Source organism: Bos mutus, chromosome X (genome assembly GCF_027580195.1).
Source record: "Bos mutus isolate GX-2022 chromosome X, NWIPB_WYAK_1.1, whole genome shotgun sequence".
Lineage (NCBI taxonomy): Eukaryota > Metazoa > Chordata > Mammalia > Artiodactyla > Bovidae > Bos > Bos mutus.
The window spans coordinates 24,519,090-24,527,601 of NC_091646.1; the positions used below are offsets into that span (position 1 = coordinate 24,519,090).

General features: G+C 44.9%; 1 pseudogene; it reads right to left on the reverse strand.

Moving 5' to 3' along the window:
• Positions 1 to 8,139: 8,139 nt before the first annotated feature.
• On the reverse strand, positions 8,140 to 8,237 carry LOC138986572 (U2 spliceosomal RNA; annotated as a pseudogene).
• Positions 8,238 to 8,512: the final 275 nt, after the last annotated feature.

Below are 8,512 nucleotides of genomic sequence, written 5' to 3' on the forward strand. Positions count from 1 at the left end.
GCTGTTGGGTCCCCAGGGCAGAGGGCCACCCAATGTCCCAACTGATGGCATTTGTAGCAAGCCATTTTAGGAGACTTGCCACAGTTTGTATACTGTTTGGCCTAATGTCCTGTCTGTCTACAGATTAGGCATTTGCCTTGTGCCTTGTCCTTCAAGAACTCGGGGTTTGCCATAGGGCTTCCCTGAAGGGCAGCCAGCATCTGGGCATGTCTTGTCTCTTTCCTTCTCTCCCATTCCTGGGCCTTGGCCTCCCTCTCCTGTTCTCTGTTATAAAAGGTATTGATGGCTATCTGGACCATTTCATCTAAAGAGGCAGCAGGGTCTTGCTGCTGTAGCTGTTGTAACTTTATCCTGATCTTTGATACATCCTGGGACAGGAGTTTGCCCTTTAAAATCACCTGTCCCTCATAAGAGTTTAAGTCCAAATTGGTAAACTTTTGGAGGGCCTCTTTTAGACTTTCCAGAAAGGCAATGGGGTTCTCCTTGGGCTCCTGAGTTATTGCTAAGACTGGGCACAGTCCCACAAATCATAGGTTTCCTTCTATTTCCATGGGTGGACTTCCTTAGGGATGAGTCTTTCTGAAGCTTATTCTACTCAGTATTGTTGCAACCTGAGAGCTGGGCGTCCCTGGGTCAGGGTGCAGATCCCCAGGCAGGTTGAGGCATGACAACCTCCTGGAGATCGAATACCCGGGCAGGCAAAGGCATGTCAACCTCCCAAGAATTGGGTCCCTCTGCAGGTCAAGGTGTGTCGACCTCCTGGGACCCCTGGGCTGGTGGATCCCCGAGCAGGTTGAGGTGTGACAACCTCCTGAGGACCAGATCCCTAGGCAGGTTGAAGCATGTCAACCTCCTGGCACCCCTGAACTGTCAGATCCCTGAGGTTGAGGCATGACAACCTCCCAGAGACCAGATCCCTAGGAAGGTCAAGGCAGGTTGACCTCCTGGGACCCTGGGCTGGTGGATCCCTGAGCAAGCTGAGACATGACAACCTCCCAGGGACCAGATCCCTAGGAAGGTAGAGGCAGGTCAACCTCCTGGGACCCTGGGCTGGTGGATCCCTGAGCAAGCTGAGACATGACAACCTCCCAGGGACCAGATCCCTAGGAAGGTAGAGGCAGGTCAACCTCCTGGGACCCTGGGCTGGCGGATCCCTGGGCAAGCTGAGGCATGACAACCTCCCAGGGACCAAATTCCTAAGCAGGTCAAGGCAGGCCAACCTCCTGGGACCCCAGGCTGGAGTTGGGCATCCCCAAGATCTCCAGTGTGAATAGCGCTGGGTAGGATTAAGGGGTTGAAATCTTAACTCATTGCCAGTTTGTCCACTGCAGATGGGAATAGATACCATGATGTAAAGCAATCCAAGCCTGTGCCCTGAGACTGGGAACCTGGTGAAACAGCCATAAGTCTTATCCTCTTATTGCTCTGAAGGAATGTAACTCACTGATTTCTTCCCTTAGTCTTCCATAAGAGCAATTTAGGGTGTTTCGCATGGTAAACATTTCATTGTCATAGAATAATAGAAGTAATGACAAAGGAGTGGATTATCTGGTACTGTTAGGGACATTAAGAGTATTTTAGTAATAAGCTGGGTGGAGTGATGTTGCCTACAAGGGGGCAGGGTCCTGGTTGTAGGAGTTAGTAAGTGGCTTAAGAACAAATTGATAAGAGGCAACAGACCAGATGTTCCATAAAAGTGGAATAGAAATTTGATCTGGCAATATATTTGTAACTTTAGGAGAAGGGTGGTAAGGGTTTGGCCCCAAATAGCCTTCAGAGCTAACTCCCAAAGTGGCAAACATTGTCCCTGGAAGCCCAATTGCCCTTGAATGGATGTCACCAACAGATGGACTTCTGGCAGGCATTGTGTGCCTGTCACCTGCCCTAGCGGGTTCACTGAGAGATGTTGTTATACATGTTGTGGGAAACATGGAAGATGAAGGGATTGGATTTCCCTCCTAAGGGTCAGCTATTTCCTGATTGTCCTGCCAGAAGATTGTAGAGGCAACATTGTAGGTCCAGATGGGGCTCAGGAAAAGAGCATGAAACAGGAGGGAAGGGGGCAGGGCATGACTTTTGAAAGAATGACATAGCCCAAGGTCATAACACAAACCCATTAAAATCAAGTGGGTCCAAGATGGCAGACAAGTCAAATTCAACTAAGCCTTGATCCTCAATCTGCAAGCTAAATGACAGACCCAGAGGTGCCATGACAGTTTCAAGGCACTATCAAAAGACCAAGAAGTGGGTGGTTCCCCAATTGTTGGAAAGATCCTCCCACTCATTAACATATGAATTCACCCAGCTCGCAAAAACTAACCATGCATTTCATGGCCACCACATACACCCTCTGTGATGGCACACACTCTGTGGACTGTGCTTCTCTCTGAATCCAAACAAATCTACCTCTTACCTATCACTGTGTCTCACTGAATTCTTTTTGCAATGAGACATCAAGAACCTGAGCTTCACTAGGTCCTGAAACCAGGCACCATGGGCTTTGGCCATGCTCAAGTCCTGGTTGGACACAACTGAGTGACTAAGCATAGCACAAAGTCCCTGCCATAAGGGTTTGAGTCCCAATCTTAGGTAAATGGTTTCAAATACAATTTTCAGAAATGGAAAGATGATGACCTGCCCAATCAAACAGTGGAGAGAGGAGCTGAAGGATGGGAGGAAAAAGCAGTGGGAAAAATGTGCTGAGGAACCCCTTTCATAACTTTCCAGAAAAACTGCTAAATGCCTGACCTGCACCCACAATTTTCATTGGCCTGATCCTTGGCACAAAGGAGGTTAAGGACAGAAGAACCCTCACACGCTTGGGCAGCAGCTACTAGGGCACAGCAGATAGTGGAGCCTTCGAGACACACTGGGGAGTAGCCCCTGCTGGAGTCACTCAATTGTATGCCACTCGCCTGTTCACAAAGGGTTCAAGGAAATAAGAAATGAGAGACTGTAAAGGAATTAAGATTTTGTTAGCCATATGTCCTTCCAGCCATAGGAGTGAGGACCTCCTACCTTAACTGGAGGTCTTCTGGAATCTGAGATTGAGCCATATGAGCTTTCTGCCGAGTTTGTTTTTGCTGTCCCAGTTTCCAGCATGCTGGGCTTGTTGTCATTTCCACTGCACTGGATTTCCTTTGCGTTCAGCTTCCACCGCATGAGCTTTCGCCAAGTTGGGCTTCTGCTGTGCTTGGTTTCCGCCTTGCTGGGGCTGAGCTGAGGTTGTTTCAGCCAGGTTAAATCCGAGTCATGGCACCAGATATGTCAGGGGAGTGTGTAATTTCCTCAGTTCTGTCTTGAGACAGGAAAGATTTGAAATGGCTGACCAATGTCACAGCTCTGTTACAGCTCAGTTTTATTTGGCAAGCAAAGGATAGTAGACCCTTGAGGCATGAGGGTGGGCAGACCCCAAAGGAGAGGCCTCAATCTGTCTTGGCTTCCTCTTCTTATATATTTGTCTCCTCCCTTACTTGAGCCTGCCTTATGCAAATCGGGCTGGCCAAGAAGGGGGCGTGTTTGTTTTACCTGAAATTCTCACTCCAGTCCATGGATTTTCTTTTATTCCGTTTTCACAGGCTTTTCCCTTTCTTTGTCTTTTAGCCACCACCATTTTGGACTCCTTTTTCCTGCTCTAACTACCTAACAAACCCATGCAAGCATGCAGTTTGTTTAACCCCATGTGCCCCAGAGTCTGCTGTGTACCCACATCACCCATGGTAACTGTATATGTGTGTGTGTGTGTGTGTGTGAAAATAGAGAGCCTCAGGTCCAACTGCCCAGATATTCATAAGTTGGGCAGGATCTGCAAATCAGCACTGCAACAAACTTTCCAGCTGATTCTGATAACAGATCCACAGACCAGCCCTCGTCAACCACTGACAAACCTCAGCTTGTGCAGCTGGGAGACTGAGGCCAAGAAAGGCTAAATGGACTTGCTCAAGGTCACACAGCTGAGTTTCCAGAAAAGATGAACACGACTCTTTGTTTCTCCCAATTTGAAGGTGAATCAGGTAACTGCTTAAGTCAAAACTGAAACGTGGAGGTGCAACTGTTACCAAGTCCAAGCTCGCTCTGCTCGCCACACGATAGACCAATGAATCTGAGAGACAAGATGTTGAGACAAGGAAAAGACTTTAACTGGGGAGCCAGGAGACTGAGAAGATGGCGGGCTAGCGCCTCAAAATAACCATCTTATTGGGGTCTGGATGCCAGGTTCTTGTATAGATCAAAGATGGGGGAGGTGAGGAAGCAAAGAAAAAGGGCTATTAATCTTGCAAATATCTCCTAGAATGGCAAGCCTCAGGCAGAGGATGTGTTAATTTCTTCCTTCCTGCCATCCACAGGTGGGTGGGGTTCTGAACAAAGGAACTTTAGTTTACCAGTCAGGCCGAGGGGCATGATTCCCTAAGGCAAACCATTCTGTATGATTATAATAACAAAAGCAATGAAAAGCAAATCAAAGAAACAGTTCCAACATGGAGTCAGAATTGGCTTCCTTCCTGCCACGCAACCAGAGCTCAACCTCCCAGGGGAGGCAAAACTAGAGAAAGTTCTGGGCTGGGAGGAGAAGGAAGAAACCAAACGTTTAACCTTTCACTTTGGCACTATCTGAGAAAATTTTTTTCCAACTAATTTTGCTTATTTGGATGATGGGCCTAAATTCCATTTTCATCAGTTTTCTCCACCCTACATTGACTCTCCCAGGTTTTTTATACTGTTCTAGGGCACAGAACCTTTTGAGAGTAATTATCTGACTTTATGCAATATCAATGGAATATATATTAAAATGACATAGTGACTGAATGCAATATGGTATCCTGAATTGGATCCTAGAATAAAAAAGAGACACTTGTGGAAAAACTAAGGAGATCCGAATAAAGTCTGTAGTTTAATGAATACTAATTTATCAACATTAATTTCTTTTTCTTTTTTTAATTTTAATTTTATTTTATTTTTTTAAACTTTAAAATATTGTATTATTTTTTTATTTTAATTTTAATTTTATTTTATTTTTAAACTTTAAAATATTGTATTATCAACATTAATTTCTTAGCTTTGACAAATGTACCATTGTTATGTAAGATGCTAACATTAGGCAGAACTGGATGATGGGTGTACAGGAACTCTGCAACTTCTCTGTAAATATAAAACTATCACAAAAGAAAAGATTTGTTTAAAAAATGAGCTTAGGTAACAACAAACCAGAGCAGTCAATGAAGCAAAGACAAACTGCCAATCAGAGTACTGATTCCCTCTCCCACTGGTGGAAGCTGACTGCTTGATTTGTATGAGAAAGTTACTTAAGAGAAAAAGCCTGTTATCTCCTAGAAGGTAACCTGGCTGAGTTGGGGAGTAGAATGTGCTTTAATTTCAGGAGAATCAAATAATGATTTCCTTCCCTAAGAGCACATTCTGTCTGTGCAGTTTTCACTGAGGTAATTGTTTTCTATTTAAGTAAACAAAAACTGGAATAACCTCAAAATGGGGTTTGTATACAGTAGTTTATATACAGTAATGGGATTAAACTGGATGCTTTCTGTAGTAACAAACATTAAAAAAGTAATATTTTATGAAGGTTGGTCATCTTCATTGTGCTGCATTGGTCCCTATGGAGGAGGTGTCTGTGCTTGATATTGTAGGATGTGAAAAGTCTTCAAACTTCCTGTCCCATCTCACCTTCCTGCAACAGTACCTGAAGCATCCCCATCATTAAATAAACATTTTGTTTTTATTGTTGTTGATTAGTTGCTCAGTCATGTCCAACTCTTTGTGACCCCATGGACTGTAGCCCACCAGGCTCCTCTTTCCATGGGATTCTCCAGGCAAGAATACTGGAGTGGGTTGCCATTTCCTCCTCCAGGGAACGTTCTTGACCTAGGGGTCAAACCTGCGTCCCCTGCATTGGCAAGTGGTTTCTTTAACACTGAGCCACCAGGGAATAAAGCCAGGGAATAAAACATTCACTGGGTACATTAATAATAACAGCTAAAACATAAGAAATAATTATTATGGGCCAGGTGATGATCATCAATGCTTTTAATTTTCACAACAACCATGCAAGGCAACAATGAGTTATTATTTTTGGTTCTGTAAATGGGAGTTCAGACTGTATAGGAAACTTGTCCAGGTCAGACAGGAAGTGTGTGGCAGAGCTAAATATTGAGCCTGGTTTTATCTGGCTCTTCTCACTTTGGATGTCATGGAAAAATGCTTAGCACTGCAGTGAACCATGCCACAGAGGCAGAGGGCAAAGAGCAAAGAGGGAATTATATCTGTGTGCTGATGGGAATGGATGCCAGGAGCAACGTGATTGGTTGGAGTCCTAGATTTCAGAGGCAGCTGCAGAGCGGTGGTCATCTAAGTCGTGGGAGAAAAAAAAAGGCATCTCTAAGGGAGACAAGAGGAATGGTGAGGCCAAAGTCTTCAATCGGCCCACACGTAGGCAGCAGGAGGTGGAGAAGGGGGTTGTTAGAGAGTAAGCAGAGGCCAGGAGAGGGAAATAGTGGGGATGCATATGCAGAGAGAATTTCAAGAAGTCATCAAATGCTCTGAGAGCTTAGATATGATGGAGAAACAAGAAGCAGTTGCATTTAATAATTTGCGTCATATCAGTTCAGGCCAGTACAATAGGAGGATGAGATCCATATTCAGAGGAGTTAGGAGGCAGGGGGCAGCAAGGCAGGAGAGGGAATAAGGTCAGGGTGCATGTCCTACTCATTCGGTGGGGGATGTAAGGAGGGAGGATGGACGGTGTCATTTTCAAAGCTGAGAAATGCTGAGAGGTGGAGGATCCACGGCTGAGTGAGAAAGTGATGATGCACAAGCAGGAGGAGGAGGACCACTGATGCGGCGAGACCCAGACCAAAGGGGTTGCAGAGGGAAGGAGGGCGCCAGGCAGCAAAGAAGGAGCAGGTGGTGACTCCTGGTGGGACTGGGAGCATCTGTGGAGAAGGCCCCTCTCAGAGAAAATTCTTTCCCCTTCCTGCTGTGTGCTCCCTTCTCTCTCCCAGTTTCCAAGATCTGCAGGAGACTGGACTCTCAGCAGCTGGGGCAGTCTGAGGGCACTGTCTTCCTGGGCACTAGGTCCATGAGTGGTGTCAAAACAAATGTCCTTTTCGTCATCATTTGGGGCTTGTTTCAGATCAGAGGTGCGATTTCACCAAGGGCTTCTGTTTTTAGTCTTTTATCAACACCACAAAATCACATTATCCCTCTGATCATTAGATTACTCTCACTAACATCATAATCACATTGCATACCCACAAATACATCACTATTCACTTAGGGTAATCAGTTTTAATGACACTCACTTCAGTTTCTTTCATAAATCACACGCTTTTATGAGATAATGGAGGAGAAACATCTAATTTTGAACTCGGACAAATGAAAAGTGAATGCATGTGTTTTTAAATGTATTTTTGTTGACTTCCCATGTCCATTACTTAAAGGGCAAAGAATATCTCCTGACTTCTCTCTTAGAAATAAATGAGGCAAAAGTACAGTGGATTTTGAATACCAAAGCATTCACTGGAATGTGTTGCAAACAAATAATAAACATAGCTCCTCCTTCATTGGCTTTGCACAAATCTCAGCTGAATAGAAATCAATGGTGGGAAGCAGTGTGTCTGATAGTCTCCAAAAGTGGTAAGGAGGAAAATCTTAACACCACCCCTTTACAGGAGCAGAATCAGACTCAGCTTGCTGTGTTGTCTGTGGAAAATAGAATAGCAATTTCTTCCATCCAACAAATGTATATTGAATTCCTACTATGCACCACACCAGGTACAGAGATGGATAAAACATTTTCTGTGGAACCTGCAGAGAGAGCTTCAGCATACAGTAGCCTTGTCCTACCCATTTTATGTTCCCCTTCCATCCATCTCTGTGAATGCACACCCAGAGATCCAAAAATGCATGGATTTTATGTCCCTCACCACCCCCTGCCCACCTCTCTGCCAGGGAAAGGCCAGCTCTCAGAAGTGCCTCATGGGAGGTAATTGAGCCACCTTCCTTGGTGGACCTGCCCTGAGATCCCAACCCTGTGACTTCCTGCCTTCCCTCCCATACCTTACCAGTCCATCAGGAGACACCAGATCCTTGCCTCAGGCTATCCTTCAGAGGATTCCTGCCAGAGACAGGGGCTCAGAGGAGAAGTTTTTTCCTGCTGGATCAAACAGAAGTCAGCCTGAAGACAGATACTACACTTGATCTTAGCCAAAAGGCCAAGAAGCAATATAGTGAAAATGAGTATACTACCTAAAGCAATCTATAGATTTAATGCAATCCCGTTCAAGCTACCAATGGTATTTTTTACAGAACTAGAACAAATAATTTCACAATTTGTATGGAAACACAAAAAACCTCGAACAGCCAAAGCAATCTTGAGAAAGAAGAATGGAACTGGAGAAATCAACCTGTCTGACTTAAGACTATACTACAAAGCTACAGTCATCAAGACAGTATGGTACTGGCAGAAATATAGATCAATGGAACAAAGCAGAAAGCCCAG